General features: G+C 39.2%; 1 pseudogene; it reads right to left on the reverse strand.

Moving 5' to 3' along the window:
- The window catches only part of LOC119041291 (ZAR1-like protein), a 74,242-nt pseudogene extending 47,681 nt beyond the window's left edge, over window positions 1–26,561 (reverse strand).
- Between the last annotated feature and the right edge of the window lie 642 nt (window positions 26,562–27,203).

Raw genomic sequence — 27,203 nt, forward strand, 5'->3', positions numbered from 1 at the left:
CCAATTATAGGGGTACCAGAAGGAGAAGAGGAACAGCCATGAGTGGAAAACTTATTTGAACAAATAATAAAGGAGAACTACCCCAATCTGGCAAAGGCAATAGACTTCCAGAAAGTCCAGGAAACTCCGAGAGTCCCAAAGAAGTTGGACCCAAGGAGGAACACACCAAGGCACATCATAATTACACTAGCCAAGATTAAAATGAAGGAGAGAATCCTAGAAGCAGTAAGAGATAAGGGGACAGTCACCTACAAAGGACTTCCCATCAGACTGTCAGCAGATTTCTCAAAAGAGACCTTACAGGCAAGAAGGGGCTGGAAAGAAGTATTCCAAGTCATGAAAACCAAAGACCACAACCAAGATTGCTCTATCCAGCAAAGCTTTCATTTAGAATGGAAGGGCAGATAAAGCACTTTTCAGATAAGATCAAATTCAAGGAGTTCCTCATCACCAAGCCCTTATTATACGAAATGTTAAATGTTTTATCTTTTTTATCTAAGGAAAAGATAAAAAAGATGAACAGTGAAAGGACAGCAAACTCACAGTTATTAAGAACCACACCTAAAACAAAAGCAAACTAAGAGGACAGCTAGATCAGGAGCAGAACCATAAAAATGAAGATCACATGGAGGGTTAGCAACAGGGGAGTGGGAGAAGGAGAAGGGGGGAGAGGGTATAGAAAATAAGTAGCATAGATGGTAGGTAGAAAATAGATAGAGGGAGGATAAGAATAGTAGGGGAAATATAGAATCTAAAGAACTTGAGACACGTGGTCATAAACTAAAGGGGGAAAATGGTGGGGGACAGGGTGTGCAGGGTAGAGGGGAATGAAGGGGGGAATAGAACACTATAATGGCATAATTAATAAAATATATTTTTAGAAAGACAGCCATAAAAAATATAGATATGATGACAAAATAAAATAGAATAAAACTTTAAAAAATTGTGATAAAATATACCTAAGATAAAATTTACCATTTAAATGCCTGGTTCAGTGGTATTACATATATTCATATTGTTGTACTATCATTGCCTCCATCCATCTCCAGACCTGTTTTCATATTGCAAAATTGAAACTGTCCTCAGTAAACACTAACTCCAAATTCCCCCTCCCCTAGCCTCTGACAACTATTATTATACATTAAAGAAACGTCTCTATGAGTTTGATTACTCTCAGTACCTCATATAAGTGGAATCATACAGTTTCTGTCCTTTGTGACTAGCACATTTCACTGAGCATAATGTCCTCTAAGTTCACCCATGATGCAGCATATATATAAATTTTCTTCTTTTTAAGGCTAAATATGTACAAGGTCTGTCCAGAAAAGTATCTAGCCATGTAACATGAAAAAGAGACTTATTGAAGATACAAGATACAAGAAACACTGTACACAGGACAATGATGCTTCAGTTCCCTTGAAGGTAAGCAACTTAGGACCTCACAAAGTTCAACTAATCGCCAGCAGCTGCTTGCTGTATTTTTCTTAATTTCATTGATGGTCTGAAATCTCTTCCCTTTCAAAGGTGCTTTTTAGTTTTATAAAAGTCAAAAATCACAGAGTGCCAAATCTGGGCCGCAGGGGGTGGGGGTTGAGTCAACTGGGTGATTTGATATTTCACCAAAAAACTCTGCAAAAGATGTGATGCATAAGCAGGGGGCAGAGGTGTTATCTTGATGAAGCTGCCAATTACCAGTTGCCCATAGCTGTGGCCATTTTTATCATATCGCATCTCGCAACCAATAAAGAACATTGAGGTAGTACTCCTTATTAATTGTTTGGCCTGCAAGGGGCATACTTGTGATGGACAACATCTTCCCAATCAAAAAAACAGTTAACATGGTCTTGATCTTGCTGTGACTTTGCCACACCTTCTTCGGGCATGGAGAACCAGATGATTTCCATTGGGATAACTTGGCTTTTCCTTCCAGATTGGTAGACCCATGATTCATCTTGGGTTATGACCTTCTTGAGGAAATCTGGTTCATTGGTAGTGGTTTGAATCAAGTCATTAGCAATTGCAGCACAATGTCCCTTTTGCTCTGGTAGCAGAAGGCACGGAACAAATTTTGCCACGACACATTTCATGCCATGATTCTGTGCCAAAATCTTGGACATGGTAGTGGGAACCCCAGATCAGCTTCTAGTTCTTACACTGTCTGTCACTGATCTTGATCTTTGTAGATTGTAGCTCATAAATGTTCAACATTCTCAGGTGTTCTGCTTGTTGCAGGCCTTCCAGAGTGTTGATCGCTTTCAACAGATTCTTGACCATCTTTGAAGCATTTGTGCCACATTTTTGTTTGCACTACACTCAACACATCATCCCCCAAAGCCTTCTGAATCATCTGAATAGTTTCTGCAGAGGAATGTTCAAACTTAATGCAAAATTTGATGCAGGTTCATTGCTCTACTAGCTCATTCCTCTTGAATGTGATGGGCACACAGTACACATGCTTACTCAATGGCATCTACCACCCCCACTGACTTATACAGTGAGGTCATCATCTGCATGTGCATTCCAGTTCACTCTCCTTGGATGCCAGGTTACATTGACGTGGCACAAATTGTTCTTGTTATATTAGCAATGACTGGACTTTTTCCGGACAGACTCCCATATGTATAGACCACATTTTGCTTAACCATTTACCTGTCAGTGACATTTGGGTTGTTTTCACATTTTAGCTACTGTGTATACTGCTATAAATATGGCTCTACAGATATCTCTTGGAAACTCTGCATTCAAACCCTATGGGTAGCTATGCAGAAGTGAAGTTGTGGAGTCATACAATAACTCTGTATTTCATGTTTTAAAGAAACTCCATACTGTTTTCCACAGTGGCTGTACCATTTTGCCAAACAATAGCACACAGCATTTCAACTTATCCCACACCCTCTGTAATACTGTTTTCTGTTTGTTTTTAGGGTAGCCACCCTAAAGAGTTTCAGTAGTAGCTCTGTATTTTTTATTTCCTTAATGACTAGTGATGTTGAGAATCTTCATTGTTCATTAGCCATTTATATATCCTTTTTGGAAAAATGTTTATTCAAATTCTTGCTTATTTTTGAATTGAACTGATTTGTTCTTAGGAGTTCTCTATATATTTTGGTCAGTAATCTGTTATCAGATATATGAATTTCGAATATTTTCTCCCATGCTGTAGGTTGCCTTTTCACTTCATTTTTTAAAAAATATATTTTATTGACTATGCTATTACAGTTGTCCCATTTCCCCCCCCTTTATTCCCCTCTGCTCTGCATACCCCCTCCCACCTGCATTCCCCCCTTTAGTTCATGTCCATGGGCCATACATATAAATTCTTTGGCTTCTACATTTCCTATACTATTCTTAACCTCCCCCTGTCCACTTCTACCTACCATTTATGCTACTTACTCTCCATATCTTTTCCCCCTTCCTCCCCCTCCCACTCCCCCACTGATAACCCTCCATGTGATCTCCATTTCTGTGATTCTGATCCTGTTCTATTGTTTGCTTAGTTCATTTTTGTTTTAGGTTCAGCTGTTAATAACCATGAGTTTGTTGTCATTTTACTGTTCATATTTTTACCTTCTTTTTCTTAAATAAGTCCCTTTAACATTTCATATAATAATGGCTTGGTGATGATGAACTCCTTTAACTTGACCTTATCTGAGAAGCACTTTATCTGCCCTTCTATTGTGAATAAAAACTTTGCTGGATAGAGTCATCTTGGGTGGGGGTCCTTGCCTTTCATGACTTGGAATACTTTTTTCCAGCCCCTTCTTGCCTGCAAGGTTTCTTTTGAAAAGTCAGCTGACAGTCTCGTGGGCATTCCTTTGTAGGTGCACTCTCCTCTTCTCTTGCTGTTTTTAAGGTTCTCTCCTTATCTTTAATCTTGGGTAATGTAATTATAATGTGCCTTGGTGTGTTCCTTCTTGGGTCCAACTTCTTTGGGACTCTCTGAGCTCCCTGGATTTCCTGGAAGTCTATTTCCTGTGCCAGATTGGGGTAGTTCTCCTTCATTATTTTTTTCAAGTAAGTTTTCAATTTCTTGCTCTTCCTCTTCTCCTTCTGGCACCCCTATGATTTAAATTTTGGAATGTTTACAGATGTCCTAGAGGTTCCTAAGCCTCTCCTCATTTTTTTTTTTAAATTCTTGCTTCTTCATTCTGCTCTGGTTGAACAATCCTTTCTTTCTTCTGATTTACACTGTTGCTCTGAGTCCTGGTTTTCTTTTCATCACTGTTGGTTCCCTGTACATTTTCCTTTATTTCACTTAGCGCAGCCTTCATTTTTCCTCTAATTTGCAACCATATTCAACCAATTCTGTGAGCACCCTGCTTACCAGTGTTTTGAACTCTGCAACGGATAGGTTGGCTAGCTCTTCATCACTTAGTTGTATTTTTTCCTGGCGCTTTACTCTGTTCTATTGTTTGGGCCAATTTTTTTTTTTTGTCTCAGTGTGCCTGTTACGTAGTAAGAAGTGGAGCCTTAGGTATTTACCAGGGTGGGGCAACCCACATTGCTGCCTTATCTCCATGAATGTGAGGGAGGGGTCCAAGAAGGAATAGTGCTGCTTGCTTCACTCTGCCAATTTTCAGTCACTTCCCCTGCTACCCACAATCAAATTGGGCCCTTCTGGTGCTGATTCTTGAGTGGGTGGGTTTGTGTACACTCTAGGACCCTATGGGTCTCTCCAACAAACTGTCCTGTGAGGCTGGGAGTTTCTCTTGCTGCCACCTCAACCCCTACAGGTGTTTTCGGTCAGAGGCTTTGAGGCTTTATTTCCCCGCACTGGAACTCTGGGTTGCTCAGTCTGTTTCACTCCCCAGTTGTTCCTCCTGGTTTATCTGGACACAAATGTGGGTCCACCCAGTCCGCCAGCTGATCCCTGGCCATGAATCCTCTCTGCCTGGCTTCCCATCTCTGCCCCTTCTACTGATCTGGATGAATGCTTTTTCTTTAACTCCTTGGTTTTCAGACTTCCATACAGTTCGATTTTCTGTCAGTTCTGGTTGCTTTTTTTGCTTTTAAATTTGTTTTTGTCCTCTTTTGGTTGTACAAGGAGGTACAGTGTGTCTACCTATGCATCCATCTTGGCCAGAAGTACCTCACTTTATTAACAGTGCCATTTGATGCACAAAAGTTTTTAATTTTTATGAAACATAATTTATTTTTTCCTTTGTTGCCTATACCTTTGGTGTCATATCTAAGAAATTCTAGCCAAATTAAATGTCTTGAACATTTTTTCCTGTTTTCTTCTAAGAGTTTTATTGAGTTAGATCTTACATTTAGGTCTTTAATGTATTTTGAGTTAATTTTTGTATATAGTATTAGGTAAGTGTCCAACTTAATTTTTTTGCATGTGGATATCCAGTTTTCCCAGCTCCATTTGTTCAAAAGACTTTATTCTCTATGAATGGTCTTAGCTCCCTTGTCAAAAATCATATGACCATATATGTGAGGGATTATTTCTGAACTCTTTATCCTAGTCTGTTGTCTCTCTGTTCTTATGCCAGCACCATACTGTTTTAATTACTATAGCTTTGTAATAAGTGTTGAAATCAGGAAATATAAGTCCTCTGCTTTCTTCTTCCCTTTCAAGTTTGTTTTGTTGGAATTCCTTGAGATTCCACATGAATTTTGGGATAGATTCTCACCCATTACCTTTGCTCTTTACCTTTGCTACTGTTGTGTCCCTTGTCTAAGCCTTCCTTTCTAACAATCATGCAAATCATTAAAAATCCAGCTCAATATCTCCCTGGCCATTCCCTCAGTCATCTCCTGGACCAGTATTCAAGACAGCATCCAATGCCTCATCCCATTCTTTACCTTCTCAATCCTCAACTTAAACATCACCTGACCTAAAAGGAGGTCTTTCTGTTAGTTTTTCTTGTAACACCATGGAGATTTTTCCCCTTTAAAGCACTCACCATGATAAACAACTAAGTAATTTCTAAGTTGATGCATATACATGCCAATTCTGAGACACATAGTTCTTTCACATTTTGACATTTCTGAAATAGAGTTGTCTTACAGCTGATGACAGCTACTATCATAATCATATGCATCTGTTTAAGATTAATTTCCATATAGATGTATATGTATATTTGTGTGTTTACTTGTTTAATAATTGTCTCACTAGAATGTAAGTTTTAAGAGAGCAGTGGCCAACTCAGCATGGCAGCTTTGGCCTTGCCCAGTCTCTCTGACATAGTTAATGGCCTTACCAGGTATTAGATTAAGGAATTAGAAGTACTCCAAGGCATCTAGTAAATCCCTCAAACTTCCACACAACAGTGCTACCTGGTCTAGACAGTGCCTAAATAATATTCAACCCAAGTGATATCTCATACTGATTGGTCAGTGCTAATAGAAATAAAAGAATTAAACACATTTCATTATTTTAGAGGAAAAAGCAAAGTGAGTGGTGTTCAAGAACCCAATGGTTTGTGCTTTCTTTTCCTTGGCAAACACCACTGTTAACAGAATGCTGTTTTCTGAGGTCTACCCACTCATAATCTTCCATTTTCACACTCTGCCTTGAAGATATTACATGGGAATCATTTAAAAGTGATGTCATTTTTTCCTTAAGACAGTTGCTAATGATATCTGTTAAGAAAAGGATGCACTTCTATACTCTTGGTAGCTGCTAACCACTTATAAGCATGCATTCTCTGTATAGCAAATGAAATGAATCTTGAATAAGCAAGAAATCAAGTTTGTGCCCTGTGAGGGGACATTGAGTTCCTTGTCTGGGTTCAGCAAGTGAAAATGCAGAGGAGAACTTTGGGCCAGATGAGCACAGAGAAATTCTACAGCGAGTGCCCTGCAGATGACAAACAGGGCCTTACAGAGAAGCAAAAAGAAGATGAGGATACAGATTCACTTAATAAAAACAAGGCTTTTCATTTTTGCCTGTTTATTCTCTGCCCAAACTAACACACAAGGCTGTTTTGCAGTTGATTCTTTCAATTTGAGGAATTCACTATTTACATGTCTCTACTCATAGAAAATAGCTTTTGCAAAGGAGGGGAAATAATCATACCTACTCTTGTGCTTCTCAAGCCATCTACAGTGAGGGTTTTTTTCCCCCTAATCTCTTGAGGACTGATACTTTTGTGACTGATACAATATAAATGTCAAATGACCAATGACAAATTGCTATAAACATTTCCAAGTAATAATAATGAGTACCATTTTTTTTAGCAGCAACTATGTATCAGGCACCATATTAAACTATCCCATACACTGAGTCCCTTGATTTCTCATGAAAGCTATCCTACATAGATTATCTCTGTTTTGTGCCATTTTGGGCAGGTGAAACTTCCCCAATGCTGGAGAGCTAGTGAAAGGCAGACCTGTGATTTGAAATCAGACTTTCTCTTAATTGTTCTGAAAAACATAGTTATCACTGCAACTGATGGCAGGGAGCTGTCAGCAGGAATTAGTTGGGAGCCCTGCACTGTCATTGCTCATTCCCATAGTTGGCAGGGTGGAGAGAAAGAAGGGTAACAAGGATGTGGGGTAGGGATGAGGATGGACAGCCATCAGTGAGAAGGACTTACTTGTATGAGGGAAAGAAGAAACAATATATATATATAGTTTCTATATATAAATATATTTATATATTATATATAAATATATATTTATATTATATATAAATATATATAAGTTTATAAATATATAAATTCATTTATATGTGTGTATATGTGTGTGTATATATATACACACACACACACACACACATGTTAGGCAAAAGTAAAATTTAAACGAGAGGATTAGGAAGGTAGGTTAGAAGAAAATGTAGGCAGAAGAAGCCAAGAAGGAAAAGAGTAGAAAACAAATCAAAAAAGGCAATCCAGGAACAAGACCTGTTTAATCCACACAAGCAGCAGTGCTAGGGGGTCTCATGACCCTGTCACACCGCCTGTCCTTCCCTTAAGAACAAAGTGGTTTTAAGAAGATGAATAAATGAATTTGGTAAAACAGCGAGTTATGCAGTCAATATCCAGAAATCAAAGGCATTTTTGTATACCAACAATGAATCAGCAGAAGCAGAAATCAAGGAAAAAATACCATTTGATATAGCAAAAACAAAAATAAAATATCTGGGAATAAACCTAACCAAGGAGGTAAAAGACCTGTATGCAGAAAACTACACAGCACTGAAGAAAGAAATCAAGGAAGACACAAACAAATGGAAACATATACCATGTTCATGGATTGGAAGAATTAACATCATCAAAGTGTCCATACTACCCAAAGCAATATACAGATTCAATGCAATACCTATTAAAGTAGCAATGGCATACTTCACAGACATAGAACAAACACTTCGAAAATTTATATGGAACCATAAACAACCATGAATAGCAGCCGCAACTTTGAGAAAGAAGAACAAAGTAGGAGGAATCACAATACCTGATATCAAATTGTATTACAAGGCCACTGTAATCAAAACAGCATGGTACTGGCAGAAAAACAGGTACATAGACCAATGGAACAGAACAGAGAGCCCAGAAATCAACCCAACTCTCTACAGTCAATTAATATTCAACAAAGGGGACAGTAACATAAAATGGACTAAAAATAGCCTCTTCAACAAATGGTGTTGGGAGAACTGGACAGCTACGTGCAAAAAAATGAAACTTGACCACTGACTTACACCATACACCAAAATAAATTCAAGGTGGATAAAAGACTTAAATATAAGCTATGAAACCATTAAAATCCTAGAGGAGAGCATTGGCAAGAAAATCTCAGACATTTCATGCAGCGACTTTTTTACTGATATGTCCCCTAGAGCAAGGGACATAAAGGAAAGAATAAACAAATGGGATCTCATCAAAACAAAAAGCTTCTGCATGGCTAAAGAAAATAGTATTAAAATAAAAAGACAACCAACTGTATGGGAAAACATAATTGCCAATGATACCTCAGACAAGGGTTTAATCTCCAAAATATACAAAGAACTTACACAACTCCACTCTAAGAAGACAAATAACCCAATTAAAAAATGGGAAAAGGACTTGAACAGACACTTCTCCAAGGAGGATATACAGAGGATCCAGAGACACATGAAAAGATGCTCAGTATCGCTAGCTACCAGAGAGATGCAAATTAAAACCACAATGAGATACCACCTTACACTGGTCAGAATGGCCATCATAAACATAGCAACAAACAACAAATGTTGGAGAGGTTGTGGGGAAAAGGGGACACTAGTTCACTCTTGGTGGGATTGCAGACTGGTACAACCACTATGGAAACAGTATGGAATTTTCTCAGAAAACTAAAAATGGGCCTGCCTTATGACTCAGCAATTCCATTGCTGGGACTATATCCTAAGAACCCTAAAACACTGATCCAAAAGAATCTATGCACCCCAATGTTCATAGCAGCACAATTTACAATAGCCAAGAGCTGGAAGCAACCTAGGTGCCCATCAGTAAATGAATGGATCAAAAAATTATGGTACATATACACAATGGAATTCTATGCAGCAGAAAGAAAGAAGGAGCTCCTACCCTTTGCAACAGCATGGATGGAACTGGAAAGCATTATGCTGAGTGAAATAAGCCAGGGGTTGAAAGACAAATACCATATGACCTCACCTTTAACAGGAAGCTAAACAAAACAAACAAGCAAGCAAAATAAAAACAATGACACTGAAATAGAAAACAGGGGGACAGCAACCGGAGGGGAGAGGGGAGGGAATTTCAGGGGAAAAAGGGGAAGGATTTACGGGAACTAGTATAAAGGACACATGGACAACAACTAAGGGGGGGGGTGGAAATGGGAGAGAGGTGGGTGGCATGGGGGGGTGGGCTGGGATGGGAGTAAAAGACAGAATACTGTAGTTGGAAAATAATTAAATTTAAAAAAAGAAAAAATAATAAATAACAGAGGACTCCAAAAATATAAGGGATAGCATTGATATTATGCTTATGCCTTTAATAAATATTAGCCAAACAAATATGCCATCTAAAAAATAAAAATTTCATTATAGAAAAAAAAAAGAAGATGGGTCAGGAAGTTAAAGGCTTACCCATTCCTCTTTTTCCCTCTCAGTCTCACTCAATGCCTCCTGGGCAGGAGCAAGTCTCAGAGAACCTCACACCCTGTGCAGGTGACGCAATGACACACCACTCCTCTTCCTGTTATACATGATACAAGATAGGTTGAATGTCATTTCAACGAGTTTCCAAAATCAACCAGGTCATCAAGTAGGTTTTATTTAATGCTCTGACTCATATACTAATTATCAAGCTGCAGTTATATCTAAACTCATCCTTCACTGCCAAAGGCCCTCTTCCAACACCTCTGCACACAGGCATTCCTGGCCACCTTTTCAGGGGTGTACCCCCCCCCACCTTACCCTACTGGAATTCTAGTTGTGGGAACTACCACATCCTGAAGCTTGCCACTTTCTGACAACTTCAATGGGGTGTAGGCAATGGATTGAAGCAAAAGCCATTCTTCAGCAATTTGTGTCAATAGACAATCCTTTGGAGGACATACAAAACAGGCTTAAACTTTCTGACCAAAAATCCCCCAAAACAAAACAAAACAAAACAAAAAAACACATACACTGCCAGTTAAGAGCAAAGGCCTAGGAGTAGGCCCTTCCTGGCACTTATGAGCTGTATGACCATAGGTTAATTAACCTTTTGGAACCTCCCTTTCTTCATTGGACAATGAGGCCCTATAAACTTCACTAGGCTGCTGTGAAGACTAAATGAGCTAATGTGTGTAAAGTTCTTAGTCCCGGTGTCTGGTACATAGCAGATTCATCCAATGGATTAGATTCTCTTCTGAATCCTTCCTGTTAGCAAAATATTCCTAGGCCCTTCCACTATTTCTCCTCTTTTGTGTTTTTTAATACCCTTTTAAATGGGTCAGCCACCTTTTAAACCAGTGGTATCTAATTTAAATAACCTTGATTGGATCATATCCAAAACTAAAGACGCTCCTTGAAATGTGGTCCATACAGCTTAGTGGAGAGACCACCATGCTCTCTCACTGTGGGTGATGCCCTTCAGGGAGGCTGCCCCTGCTGGCACAAGATGTTTTCTAACCTATTAACATATATGGGTGTGTGCTATGATTTCCCTTAAGATTGATTTATTATCTTTGAGATTTCTTATAACAAAAAATGCATATGTCTCTTAAAAGGCCCTTTTTTGCATGTGTGGTTTCACCATCATCCAGACTGAAACAAGTCTGAGCCTCCTCAAATGGCATCAGGAATTGAGACAGAGTGAATTTTGGACAAGTGATCTGGGAAGAATACTGACACTGGCTCCAGGCCTGGGGGCCCGCAGTTGTGAGAAAATGAGTGACTGCCCCATCTTGACACAGCTGAGAGCTATGCCCCAGCAAAGTGACTTTCACAGATACAGGAGCTGGGAAGGCCATGTTTATAGTGAGTCACAAAGCACTCAAGGAGGGGCTGGTTTGGGTATCCTGGGGTTGAGGAGCAGATAGAAAGTAGCCCAGTATGCAGGTGAAGGTGGGTGATCTTTGCATTTGGCCAAATGTGATGGGGATGATGGCAAAATGGGCTGGACAGGCGTTAAGGATTAAAGGAGTCTTAGTTATAAAGCTGTGTACTCAGCTGGCAGAAATGTCATATCCTAGGTGGCCAGGGGAAGGGTGACTGGCCCTAAGGTCTTTAGATGATAGCGCAGTGGCTCCCAGGGGACTGGAGTCCTTTGTGGACTGAGTACTGAGAAAGCTGGCTGAGTATGGAGGCTTGAGAGAGGCAGCCACATGCCAAGGCTGTCCAGGCTGCTGTGAAGAAGGCTGTGTTGGCACACACATGTACTAGTCTACCCAGGACAGCACACGTCTAAACAAAGTGCAGAAAACACCCTGAATGTGAGGATCAGGGAGGCAGACTAGTAGACACAGAAATAACCCCTGCCAAAGAAATCTCTCCAGAGGCTAATTTTGCCTTAATTGTACCATATATTCTCCTATTTCTTCTCTGTGAGAGTAGAATCTATTTTCCGCCAAAGAATTTCATCATTTTGAAAAGTCACCCATCCCTTCCCTATTTTGGCATCCCCAATTTTAATAGGCAAAATAACACATATCTCAGAAGATAATAAAAGATAAAAAAATACTCCTGCCAAAAGTAAGAAATGACAGCACCAGCATTCCAGAAACTGTCACAGTGATGGGATGGCTTCTGTCCCAGATTTGCAAGCAACCTGGTGACTTAACATTACTAATGGTGTTTCTTTTTAGATGTTAACAAGAGTTTCTCAAATTTAGAGACAACTACGTTCTAGTACACAAAAAGTACTAGATTTGTTGTCTAGTACAACTTGGACTTGTGGGCTATTTCCTAGCCATGGAAATAGCCTCTCCACAGCTCAGTTCCTTCCTCTGTGGAACAGGAAATACATCTGCTGTTCTCTCCTCAGACATTTATTATGAGATTCAAGTAAGGTCAAGCACTTTGAAAACTTATAATAATATTCAACATCATGAAAAATGGCATAGAAACCAGAAAAAAAGGACCAGTCAGAAATAAAGAATGCAATATCTGAAATAAAAAATTACGCCAAAAGGAAAAAAAAACCAATACGTTAGATGAAGCAGAGGATCAAATCAGTAATTTGGAAGCCAAGGCAGAAAAAAAAAAACCCAAGCAGAGTAGCAAAAATGAGAGGAGCTTAAGAAACCTTTGGGGCAACATAAAGCATAACAACATCTGCATCATGGGAACATCAGAAGAAAGTGAGTGAGGGATCAAGAACCTATATGAAGAAAATGATGACCGAAAATTTCCATAAGCTGGTGAAGAAAAAACCGCATAAGTCTGGGAAGCTCAGAGAGTCTCAAACAAGTTGGATCCAAAGAGGCCTATTCCAAGACGCATGATAATTAAATTGGTAATGCTTAAAGAGAAGGAGAGAATCCTAAAAGCTGTACGAGAAAAGCAGGTAGTTACACATAAGGAAGCACCAATTAGACTGTCATCTGATTTCTCAACAGAAATATTTCAGGCCAGAAGGGTATGGCATGAAATGGTCAAGGTGATGAAAAGCAAGGACTTACAACCAATGCTGCTTTACCCAGAAAACCCATAATTTAAAACCTAAGGTGAACTAAGAAGCTTCCCAGAGAAGAAAAAGCTAAAAGAGTTTGTTAATACCAAATCAACACCACAACAAATGTTAAAGGTCTTACTTTAAGAAGAAAAAGAGAAAAAAATACAGAGAAAAATAGCCTAACAATAAAATGGCACTAAATATGTATCTACCAAAAATCACCTTCACTCTGGCTATTGTGGCTCAGTGGACTGAGCACTGGCCTGCAAACCAAAGGGTCACTGGTTCAATTCCCGTTCAGGGCATATGCCTGAGTTGCAGGTCAGGTTCTCTGGCAGGGGGTATGCCAGAGGCACCCAGGCATTGATGTTTCTCTCCCTCTCTTTCTCCCTCTCTTTCTCCCTCCCTTCCCCTCTGTCTAAAAATAGATAAAGTATTTTTAAAAAATCATCTTAAATGTAAATGGCTTGAAATGCTACAACCAAAAGACAGAGGGTAGCTGAATGATAAGAAAACAAGACCAATGTATATGCTGCCTCCAGAGACCCATTTTAGGCTGAAAGATATACACACAGACTAAAACCAAAGGGATTGAAAAAGACATTTCATGGAAATGGGAAGGGGAAAACAGCTGGGGTAGTAATACTTACATCCAACAAAATACACTTTAACACCAAGGCTGTAGTAACAGATAGAGAAGGACAAATACATAATGATAAAGCGAACAATCCAACAAGAGGATAGAATCCAAGTAAAACATTTACACAACCAATATAGAATCACCTAAATATGTAGAGTAATCTTGAAGGACATAAAGGAAGAAATTAACAGAAATACCATCATAGTCGGGGACTGTAACATCCCTTTCACTTCAATGTATAGATCTTCCAGACAGAAAATCAATCAACAAGGAGACAGTAGCCTTAAATGACACACTACTTCAAATGGATTTAATTGATATCTTCACAGCATTTCACCCCCAAACAGCAGAATACACATGCTTTTCAAGTACACATGGAACGTTTTCTAGGATAGACCACATGTAGGACACAAAACAAGTCTCGATAAATTTAAGAAGACTGAAATCATATCAAGCATATTTTCTAATCACAATGTTATGAAACTAGAAGTCAATCACAAGAAAAACATCGAAAAACACATAAATACATGGAAGCCAAATAACATGTTATTAAACAAGGAATGGGTCAACAATGAGAGGAAGAAATCAAAAGATACCTTGAAACAAATGAAAATGAGGATACAAAAATCTAAAATCTGTGGGGCACAAGAAAAATAATCCTAAGAGGGAAGTTCATAGCATTATAGGCCTTGCTTTAAAAAAACATAAGAAAAATCTCAAATAAACAATTAAACATTACACTTAAATGAACTTGAAAAGATTAACAAACAAGGCCCAAAATAAATAGAAGGAAGGAAATAATAAAGATCAGAGCAGGAATAAATGAAACCAAGTCTAAAACAATGATAAGAAGATCTATGTATCCAAGAACTGGTCCTTTGAAAAAATAAACAAGACTGACAAACCTTTACCAGACTCATCAAGAAAAAAGAGAACCCAAATAAATAAAATCAGAAATAAAAGAGAATAATAACTGACAGCAAAGAAATACAAAGGATTGTAAAAAATATTATGAACAACTATATGCCAACAAATTGTACAACCTGGACAAAATAGATAAATTCCTATAAACATATAGTCTTCCAAAACTAAATCAGAAAGAATCAGAGAATCTGAATAGACAGATTACACCTAGTGAAATTAAAGCAGTAATTAAAAAACATACCCCCCCCAAAAAAAATACTGGACCAGATGGCTTCGCAGGTGAATTTTACCAAACATTCCAAAAATTGACACCTCTCCTTCTCAAATATTTCAAAAATTTTAAGTGGAAGGAGGGCTCCTAAGCTCAGTTTAAGATGCCAGTATTATCCTAATTCCAAAACCAGATAAAGACACTATGAAGAAAAAATTATTGGCCAATATCCCTGCTGATCATAGATGCTAAAACACTCAACAAAATATAAACAAACTGAATACAGCAATTTATCAAAAAGATCATAATCCAGGGGTGCAAAGTTGGCACAAAATTTGCAAACTGATAAATGTGATTAACCACATAAACTAAATGAAGGATGAAAACCACATGATCATATCAATACATGCAGAAAAAGCATTTGGTAAAATCCAATACCCATTTATGATAAAAACTCTCATCAAAGTGCGAATAGAGGTAACATAACAAAACATAATAAAGGCCATATATGACAATCCCACTGCCAGCATCATACTAAATATGCAGAAACTACAAGTGTTCCCCTTAATATCAGAAACAAGACAAGGATGTCTGCTTTCAATTGTCTTATTCAACAAAGTACTAGAAGTCCTAGCCAGAGCAATAGACAAGAAGAAATAAAAAGCATCCAGATTGGAAAGGAAGGAGTAAAACTTTCTTTATTTGCAGATGACATAATACTGTACATAGAGAACCCCAAAGATTCCAGAAAAAAATATGTTACAAATGATAAATGAAGTCAGCAAAGTAGAGGATACAAAATTAATATCCAGAAATCAATTGTACTTTTATATGCCAATAACAAAAAAGGAACTTAAGAAAATGACCCCATTCACAATTGCTTCAAAAAGAATAAAATACCCAAGAATAAACCTAACCAAGGATGTAAAAGACCTGTACTTGGAAAAATTATAAGACACTGAAGAAAGAAATTGAAGATGATACAAGTAAGGGAAGCTCGTACCATGTTCATGGATAGGAAGAATTAGCATCATTAAAATGTCTATAGATTCAACAATCTATAGATTCATTAAAATGTCTATAGATTCAGCAATCTATAGATTCAAATCAATTCCCATTAAGAATCCAATGACATTTCAAAGAACTAGAGCAAAGATTTCAAAGATTTATATGGAACCACCAAAGGCCCCACATAGGCCCCACATAGCAATAGTGATCCTGAGAAAGAAGAAAAAATTGGAGGAATCACCCTACCAAATATAAAACTATACTATAAGGCCATAGTAATCAAAACAGCATGGTATTGGCATAAAAACAAACTCGTAGATGAATGGAATAAAATAGAGAGCCCAGAAATAAACCCACACCTTTATAGTCAATTAATATTTGATAGAGGAAGCAAGCACATATGATAGGCTAAAGATAGCTTATTGAATAAATGGAATTTGAAAAATTGGACAGATACATGCAGAAAAATGAAACTAGACCAACTTCTTACACCAAAGACAAGAAAAAATTCAAAATGGAGTAAAGATTAAATATGAGATCCCAAACCATAAAAATCATAGAAGAAAACCCAGGCAGCAAAATCTTGGACATTGCTTGTATATTATCTCCAATATAGTTCCTAAGGCAAGAGAAACAAAAGAAAAAATAAACTAACAGGACTACATGAAACTAAAAAGGTCTTGCACAGTAAAGGAAAACATTTACAAAATAAAAAGACAACCCACAGAATGGGAGAACACATTTGCCGATACATCTGATAAGAGGTTATTATCCCAAATTTATAATGGATATATCAACACCAAAAAAACAAACAACTCCATTAAAATATGGGCAAAGGACCTAAATAGACAATTCTACTAAGAGGACATAGAGATACCAACAGATGTAGTAAAACATGCTCAACATCACTAATCATCAGAGAAATGCAAATAAAAACCACAATGAGATACCACCGCACACCTGTCAGAATGGCTATCATCAATAAATCAACAAACAAGTATTGGCAAAGATGTAGAGAAAGGGGAACCCTTTTGCACTGTTGGTGGGAACACAGATTGGTGCAGCCATGTATGGAGATACCTCAAAAAAACTACAAATGGTTTTCTCATTTGACCCAGTGATCGTACTTCTGAGAATATATCCAATGGAACCCAAAACACTAATTTGAAAGAACATAAGCACTTCAATGTTATTTAAAGCATTTATTTACAATTGCCAAGATATGGAAGCAGCCCAAGTATCCATCAGTAGATGAGCGATAAAACTATAGGACATTTACACAATGGAACATTACTCAGTTGTAAAAAAAGAAAAAAAGAAAGAAAATTTTACTCTTTGCAACAGTATGTATGGATCTGGAAAACATTATGCTAAGTGAAATAAGTCGGTCAGAGAAAAACAAATGCCATATGATTTCATTCATATGTGGAATCTAATGAACAAACTGAACTAACAAGTAAAACAGACAGACTCATAGAGAACAGGATGACAGCTAAGGTGGGGTATAGGTGGAGGTGTCAAGCTAAAAGGAAGAAATACTCATGGACATAGACAACAGTGTTGTGATTGCAGAGGGGAAGGGGGTATAAGGGGACTAATGGTAATTGAAAAAATACAATAAAAATAATGCAAAGGAAAGAAAGAAAACACATATGGGACTCTTTTGGTGAGCAAAGTTGTTAATCAAATGAATGAATGAATGAATGAATGAATGAATAAAATATTTCAGGTAATTCCATTGTCCATTCAAGTGTCAGAAGCATTGCTCAGGTGTTCAGCTTTCTGCCAAAACCTGAAGGACGATGGTCTTTAAACTTTCTTGTACATTGGAATCACCTGGTCAGCTTATTTAAAATGTAGATTCTTGACTTCTGGCCAAGATGGAGGCATAGGCAGACACACTGTGCCTCCTTGCACAACCAAAATAAGGACAACTTAGAAACAAAAACCAACCAGTACTGACAGAAAATTGAACTGTATGGAACTCTGACAACCAAGGAGTTAAAGTAGACACGTTCATCCAGACCAGTAGGAGGGGTGGAGTCTAACAGCTGGTGGAGAGGGATGACTGCAAAGTGATGGCTGGTGGACCCCAGGTGAGCAAAGCAGCAGCTGGTGGACCCCAAGCATGCAAGGTGGCAGCTGGCAGACCCAGCAATAAGTTTATTGTGGACGGGGTGGCGCATAAGGCAGTGGTCCCACATTCCCGCACAGATGAACCGAGCAAGACAGACCACAAACCCAGGATTCCAGTGTGAGGAAATAAAGCCTCAAAACATGGATTGAAAACACCTGTGGGGGCTGAGGTACTGGGAGAAACTCTCAGCCTCACAGGAGGGTTTGTTGGAGAGACCCACAGGGTCCTAAAATGTACACAAACTTACCCACATGGGAATCAGCACCAGAAAGGCCCAATTTGCTTGGGGGGAAGTGGGAGAAGTGACTGAAATCTAGCAGAGAGCAGAGCAAGCACCATTGTTCCCTCTTGGACTGCTCCCCCACATACAGCATCACAATCCAGTGACTGGGTTGCCCCGCCCTGGTGAACACCTAAAGCTCCGCCCCTCATATGTAACAGGCGCATCAAGACAAAAAAAGAATGGCCCAAATGAAAAAACAACTCAAAGCCCCAGAGCCAATACTTCTAAGTGACAAAGAGATAGCCAACCTACTGGATGGACAGTTCAAAACACTGGTGATCAGGATGCTCACAGACCTGGCTGAATTTGTTCACAAATTAAATGAAAAAAGGAAGGTTGCACTAAGTGAAATAAAGGAAAATGTACAGGGCACCAATAGTGATGGGAAGGAAACTGGGACTCAAATCAATGGAGTGGGCCAGAAGAAAGAAAGAAACATCCAATAAGAAAAGAATTTTTTAAAAAAAATGAGAAGAGCTTTAGGAACCCCCAGGACATCTTTAAACGTTCCAACACCTGAATTATAGGGGCACCAGAAGAAGAAGAGGAAGAGCAACAAGTGAAGAAGTTATTTTTTAAAATAATAAAGGAGAACTTCCCCATTCTAGCAAAGGAAATAGACTTCCAGGAAGTCCAGAAAGCTCAGAGAGTCCCAAAGAAGGTGGACCCAAGAAGGAACACACCAAGGCACATTATAATTACATTACCCAAGATTAAAGCTAAGGAGAGGATCTTAAAAGCAGCAAGACAAAAGGAGAGAGTCACCTACAAAGGAGTTGCCATCAGACTGTCAGCTGATTTCTCAAAAGAGACCTTGCAGGCAAGAAGGGGCTGGAAAAAAGTATTCCAAGTAGTAAAAGGCAAGGACCTACATCCAAGATTGCTCTATCCAGCAAAGTTTTCATTTAGAATGGAAGGACAGATAAAGTGCTTCTCAGATAAGGTCAACTTCAAGGAGTTCAGCATCACCAAGCCCTCATTATATGAAATGGTAAAGGGACTTATCTAAGAAAAAGAAGATCAAAAACATGTACAGTAAAATGACAGCAAACTCACAATTATTAACAACCACACCTAAAACAAAAACAAACTGAGCAAACAACTAGAACAGAACCACAGAAATGTAGATCACATGGAGGGTTAGCAACAGGGGAGTGGGAGGAGGAGAGAGGGGGAAGAGGTACAGAGAATAAGTAGCATAGATGGTAGGTAGAAAATAGACAGGGGTCCCTAGCTGGTGTAGCTCAGTGGATTGAGTGCAGGCCTGCGATGCGAACCAGGCAGTCGTGGTTCAATTCCCAGTCAGGCCACATGCCTGGGTTGCAGGCTGGTTCCCTGCAGGCCAGTTCCCAGCAGGGGACGCATGAAAGGCAACCATACATTGGTGTTTGTCTCCCTCTCTCCTTCCCTTCCCCTCTACAGATAAATAAATAAAAATCTTAAAAAAAAAAATTCTGCAGCATGCCAACAAATATATTTTTTAAAAAAGAAAGAAAATAGACAGGGGGAGGGCAAGAATAGTATGGGAAGTGTAGAAGCTAAGGAACTTATAAGTATGACCCATGGACATGAACTAAAAAAGGAAGTGTGGGTGGGAGGGGGTGTGCAGGGTGGAGAGGAGTGACGGTGGGAAAATGGGACAACTGTAATAGCATAATCAATAAAATATATTTAAAAACATAGAAAATCTGTTGCAATTTTATACATGTACAGTATAAAAACATGTACAGTAAAAAGTAAAATAACAATAACAATAAAAAAGTTAAGAAAATAATCCCATTTACAGTTGCATCAAAAAATTAAATAATTAATAATAAATTTAACCAAGGAGGTAAAAGACCTGTTTTGAAAAAGTATACAACATGGAAGAAAGAAATGGAAGTACATGCAAATAAATGGAAGCATATACAGTGCTGATGGATATGAAAAATTAACATTGTTAAAATGTCCATAGTGCTCAAATCAATCTATAGATTGAATGTATCCCTGTCAAAATACCAATGGCGTTTTTCACAGTACTACAACAAATAATCCTAAAATTTATCTGGAACCACTAGAGATCCCAAATAGCCAAAGTAACTTTGAGAAAAAAGAAAGTTGGGGGTATCGCACTTCTTCACTTCAAACTATACTACAAGGCTACAATAATCAGAACAGCATGGTATTGACATAAAAGCAGACACTTGGATCAACAGAAAGGAATAAAGAGCCCAGAAATAAACCCATGTATATGGTCAATTAATCTATGACAAAGGAAGCTAGAACATACAATGGGGTAAAGACAGTCTCTTCAATAAATGATGCTGGGAAAACTGGACAGACACATTCAAAAGAATGAAACTGGCTCACTTTCTACCCCATATACAGGAATAAACTCAAAATAAATTAAAGACTTAAATGTAAGACCTAAAACCATAAAACTCCAAAAAGAAAACATAGGCAGTAAAATCTCTGTCATTGCTCTTGGTAATTTATTTTTTTGATATGTCTCCTTGGACAAGGAAAACAAAAGAAAAAATGAACAAATAGGACTTCATCGAACTACAAAGTTCTTTCACAGCAATAGAAACCATCGACAAAATGAAAACACAACTTACTGAATGGGAGAAGATATTTACCAATGACACATCCAATAAGGGGTTAATATTCAAAGTAATAAGGAACTCATATAAAACTTAACACCAAAACAAACAAACAATCCAATTTAAAAATCCACAGAGGGCCTGAATAGACATTTTTCCAAAGAAGAGATACAGATGGTAAAAAAACATAAAAATATGAAAATATGCTCATATCGCTAGATATAAGGAAAAGGCAAATTAAACCAAAAAAGATACCACGTCACACCTGTTAGAATGGCTATTATGAAAAACATAAGAATCAACAAATGTTGAAGAGGATGTGGATAAAAGGGAACCTTCACACACTGCTGGTCGGATTGCAAATTGGTGCAGCCACTGGGGATAAGAGGATGGAGATTCCAAAAAAAAAAAAAAAAAAGAATAGAGCTACCTTATGATCCATGATCCAGCAATCCATCTTCTGGGAATCTACACAAAAATTTTGAAAATATTCATAAGGATACATGACCCCTTACATTCACTAGAGCATCATTTACAATAGTGAAGGCACCCGGCTGTTTCTGTGCCTTCACTATTGTAAATGATGCTTCTTTATCCAATGATAACTGGATAAAGAAGATGTGGTACATATATTCATATACATGGAATAGTACTCAGCTCACAAAAAAAAAGGTCACTACATGAATGAATCTTGAGAGTATTATGCTAAGTGAAATAAGTTAGATTTTACAGGACAAGAATTTTATCATTTCACTCATATATGGCATACAAAACAAAAACTAACAAAAGAACGAACAACTCTTAGCAAACAGGACACAGAGGGTAAAAGGGGTCAAAATATGGTGATGGCCTGGCTGGTGTAGCTCAGTGGCTTGAGCGCGGGCCTGTGAATCAGATGATCGCAGTTCAATTCCCAGTCAGGGCACATGCCTGGGTTGCAGGCCACTTCCCAGCAGGGGACACATGAGAGGCAACCATACACTGATATTTCTCTCTCTCTCTCTCCTTCCCTTCCCCTCTAAAGATAAATAAATAAAATCTTTAAAAAAATATGATGATAGAAGGAAACTAGACTTTATTAGGTGGGATGAATACCTAATAGAGTATACAGATATTATATTATAAAGTTGTACACCTGAAATTTAAATGTTATTAGCCAATGTTACACCAATAAATGCAAAGAGAAGAATAAAAGATACTTTAATCCTAAAATAAATTCCATGGATTCCAATCACTCCCTGACTGACATTTACAAATATCTTACTCCTGTCTCACTCAGATACTTGAGATCTATCCTGTCCACACCTGCACAACTGCTTGAGTGAGACACTGTAGGAAAACAGCTGCAATCAAGCACCTTTCAAACAGCACGAAGCCTCAAAAGGAGCTCTCAGTGCTATCAGACTATTACAATTGCAAATGAAATTAAGCCTTTCTGATCATTTCACATCCCGAATACCTGAGATGATTACTTCACACCTTGCTCTCCCTCCTCAGCCTCTCACCCTTTTCTCTTCCCATCTGCCTCAACTGACTGACGACTCTGCTTTATAATCCACTGAATAAATAAAACAAATCAGATGATCTCCTCTTCATCCCCAAATCTATAAGCCTGTCTTTATCTAACTAGCCTATGCTCTAGGTGCTCTATCCTTTTAAAATAAAGGGACTATAACTGCTCCCATTCAGGCCGAATAATTCCACTTCTCTCTGCACCCATCCTTTCTCCCTTTTCAGGGACTTCACTCCTGAGTGTCCTCCCCCTGCTGCTCAGTCACCTCCTCTCTGCTGAATTATTTCCATGAATATGTGAATTCACTCAGGACTTCCCTTTCCCACAAATGCCCTTCTCACTATCACCAATGTGTTTTTTAACAAAAGAATTTCTAGAAAGTATTATCTCTGTTCACTGTCCTGACTCTGTTAACTTCACTCTATTAAAAGGTGGGCTTCCATCACTATCTTTTCACTGAAGCTTCTCTTTTCAAGACCACCGGTCATCTTTATGTCACCAAATCCAATGGACATGTCTATCTTCCTCCTTCCCACCCACCACAGGATTTGATTCCGTTGACCAGTCCCTCCTCATGACACCATCCTCTTCCTATCCCTTTTGATCACCTTTTTTATCTAACTTCTAACCTGCTCAGGCTGTGACCTTTAGGACCAGCAGCATAAGAGTATCTGGGAGCTTGTCAGATTTGCAGACTCAGACCCCAAACCTACTGGATCAGAGTCTCCAGGTAACAGAATCACCAGGGTACTCCTGGGACATTAAAGTTACAGGATCACTGCTCTGAATGATGGTGTGCTCAGAGTCCTGTGCTGTACTCTCCTTCTAGGTGGTCTTCAAATGCCAAAAACAAATCAATAACTCAATAGCAGATAATGCAGGTAAAGCTCTAGCCCAAAGCTTGGGAACAGTAAACGCTTAATAAAGGTTACCTACGAAATTATTACATCCAAACTATACATGGGTGTTTGAGGCAAAACACACAACCCCATACACAAATACACATCATAAGGCAACTTAAGACTAAATTTTTCTCTCCTCCAAAAAACCCCAGAATTTGTACCCCCCCCCAGTATTATAAAAATTCAAACACAGAGAAATCCTAACACTCCTACACAAACATCTATTTCTATAAAATCCAATTATGCCACAAAAGCTTCATGTTAAGAAAGGAAAGAGTATAGACACAAAGGAGTGTTCCGTATGCTTACCTGACACTGGACTGCTTCCACCTGATAAGGGTTAAAACTCTGGTAGCATTTGTGACAGAGTTGTTTGAAATAAACCTAAAGAGAAATTTGTTGTTTTTTAATCCAAGTTTACATGTATCCTAGACTCCCAGTTTTTAATTTAAGTAACCTATTCCCTTACCTTGTATTTTGTTTTTGCTCAACCTCTACCCTGAGGTCTTCAGCTTCTCCAGTGCTTGGTCACTTTTTCTTTCTGTTTGAAGCTCATTTTCCTTACCTGTAAAATCAATGTACTGCTCTTATTTTTTTCCTATGATTCTGACAACTACCCAATAATATAAAGTACCATAGTAAGTCTTCAATGGGAAGTAGCTATTACAATTTCACTCACTGTGCAGCTGGACCCTTGACCTTTTCCTTTTGCCCTGGTCCATTAGTCCCTGCTTTCTTATTTTTTCCCCAGTATTTCCCCACCTGAACTTTCTTGTGTTACCCACCAATTCATGTGGTTTCTAGGCTTTGTGTATTTCCTTGTGCACACTTCCTCCCTACCTTACTTGAACTCCTATTTATCCTTTCAAATCCTACTTGGACATTACAGTGCCTTTGCCTGACAAGGTCAGTCACTCCCTCCTGCATTATTTCAGTACCATGTCCATGCCACAGGTGCTGCAGCATTGTCACCAATGCACATCCTGTCTGTGTCACTCCTAAAGTGTAAACGTCTTAAGGTTGTGTTCTATGTCTTATATTTTGCATCCTAGTATCTTGGAATGTTTAAATTAAACCCACTGCTTTTCTTCCAGCCAGAGAATTAAAGTCAGTTTTGTTTAGGTAAAAAATCCATTTGCCTCCAGGTCTAGTGAGTGGCCAGTATGAAAAGTCATGTTTCCATTCAGGCCTTGGCATGTCTTTCTCTCTCCAGCTCTTTCAGAATAGCACAGGGAACTCCAACTCAAATGCTTGTAGAAGTTAGTGAGATAGACCAGGTGTAGACTGTTACAAAATACAGGGCATGTACCCAGAGGAGAGAAGCTGCTCAGTGCCAGCTTATGGTTCTTGTACTGAAGCAGAAATCTATGAAGTCCAGAGTCTGAGTGTTCAGGAACATCTGGAAACATAGACTGTGAAATCTTTCCCAACGTAAATATGCTGACAATCAATCAAAGTAGGGGGGGAACCTTCTTAGCCCGATGGCATCTCTCACAGTCTAGCCTTTACAGTAAATTCTTTCTCTTGCTGCCCCACCGTGTGGACTGACAGTGGAGCTAGTGCCCAAACCTGTTCAAAATACACCAACTGAAAAATGATTATAGAAAGTCCCAATGTCCACAAGAACAAGAGTTCATCTAAATAATCTGACATTTTGTCCAACGGAACTACCAAACCCAACAGAACACCAAGAGTTGGGCCAGCAGCCTGGGAGGTCATGTGAACTGACCAGTTCAATTCAACTAATTTTCTTTTTTTAAAAAAGATTTTATTTATTTATTTCTAGAGAGAGGAGAAGGAAGCAAAAGAGGAGAGAAACATCGACTGGTTGCCTCTCGCACACCTCCAACCAGGGACCTGACCGGCAACCCAGGCATGTGTGCTGACTGGGAATCAAACCAGCGACCTTTTGGTCTGCAGGACGATGCCCAACCCACAACCAGCCAGGGATCAATTCATTTCTGCGCATCTATTATGTGCCTGGCATGGAGGATGCAGAGATGAATGGGACAGCATTAAGCCACCCTCAATTAAGAAACACATCCTTCCTCCACTTAACATCTTTCCTGCTTTGTCCCTCTGACTTTTACTCACCTTACTAGTTCCAGAAATGCACCATACATAAGCACTCTCCCATCTGGTCTTACAGTCTTCGCAATGAAAATAGCCATATTTTCATTCCTAAAACTACAAATAAAAGGGGAAGAGATTTGTATTATCTTGCAGATCCTTCTTCGCATGTGGCTTTGTATAGGAAATACAAAATTTACCTCATTTACAGCTGTTCTCAAGGTTATTACATTAATTTAGTGTCTCATCTCTGAAGGGTTCTTCTCCCTGCTCTCTCACATTTTTTTTTTATTTTCACAATGCCACCAGAACAGACTCCAATCACTTTTTTTCACCAACTTGAAGCCCTTCTTTGTCTCACATTCCCAATTAATAACGATTGCCAGACTTCTGGTTTCTGCATGCTTAAAGCTGGCAGCCTCCTTCACCAAAATGTTACAAAACATGGGGGCCATGTAAAATATGCATTTTCAGAACTTCATCTCATCAAATAAAGGAGAAAGAAAGGGAAGATTTTGCTCTAATTGCCCCAGAAATGGAAGAGGACAGAAAGGAAGGCACTAGCAGAAGTCTGAGGAGGGGAAGACAAAGTTCACCTGGAAGTTGGGTTTCCTGAGCAGGGTGGGCGTCTCTCTGGGCCTGCTTACTCTGTGTTTCCCTAGGACTCAAGTCATCTTCCTTCCCCAACTTGTCCTGCTGCCAGAGTTCCTCCTGTTTGTCCTCTTGCAACCTTGGCCTTAGTAGTGACTTCTGCTGCTGATGGCTGGCCTCGGCAGACCCCAAAAGTTCCTGCCTCTCCTTGTCCTTCCCATCCTCCTGCAGCCAGACCAAACCCCTGAGGCCCATCACTGGTGAACAGAGGTCCCAAGCTCGCAATGGCACCTTGGGGACACTGTGGCCCCAAGGAGAACAGCTGTGTAGGGTTAGAGGGCCCAGTGAGCACTACGGGGATCTGTCTACCCGCAGGCTGACCTGCACACCCACATCCTTGGTATTGGCCTTGCATAGCCGCAGGCTCAGGCTGGGATTCATCTGGGAGAGAATGGCCTTAAGCTGCTCCCTCTTGTAAGGCTCCATGCAGTAGGCCCAAACATTCGTGGGCACCACCAGCCCGGTCCTGGCCAGGAAAGTAGGGGCACCAGCATTTTGTCTCCAGTAGGGCTGTTCGTGGTCAGAGAATCCAGACTGGCCTAAAACCAAGTGCGTTCCCTGGTTCAGGCCCTGGGGAACACAGACAAAGTGCTCCATCCGCTGGCCAGGCTTAGTGCAACCTCTTGGTACAGTTTGTGTCCTTGCTCTGCCTTCCACATTCATCTGCCCCTTCTCTCTTCTGCTCAAGTTGGTTCAGGTTCATCCCTATCTTTTCCACTTATTTCAGGTTCTGATGGGAGGGGCTGCCTATCACCCTAATTGAAGGGGTGTTGGGAGGAGAGGTACCTACCTACAGAGGCCTAATTGCCACCTGATTCAAATTGCTCTTACCTGTGTCTTCAATTCGCTGCTCCCAAATCTTTTCAAACCTATTTTACTATTGCTGACTTATTCACACACTTGCTATAGTTAACTACTTATTTATTTATAGCTAATAAATAAATAGCTTATTTATTTATTCCCAAAGTAATGTATCATTTCAAAGATCCTGTTTTAAAGCATACAGTAAAATGAAAACAAGGAGGAGATTATTTGAGCAGCCCTACACTAGAAGAGTGTAAGGAAGAAAGTACACTATTATGGCAGGGCTGATGAAAATAAAGACGAGAGGAACAGGGAGCATGAAGTTATGGGGAGGAGGGGTGTACATGGTGAGAGAAAATATATTTCAGGGGGTTCTATGACATGTCACAGGTTCAGTCCACTCCTAGTGAGGACACCTTCCCCCCAAAAAAGGTG

Source organism: Artibeus jamaicensis, unplaced genomic scaffold (genome assembly GCF_021234435.1).
Source record: "Artibeus jamaicensis isolate MK-2021 breed Jamaican fruit bat unplaced genomic scaffold, CSHL_Jam_final contig_2002, whole genome shotgun sequence".
Lineage (NCBI taxonomy): Eukaryota > Metazoa > Chordata > Mammalia > Chiroptera > Phyllostomidae > Artibeus > Artibeus jamaicensis.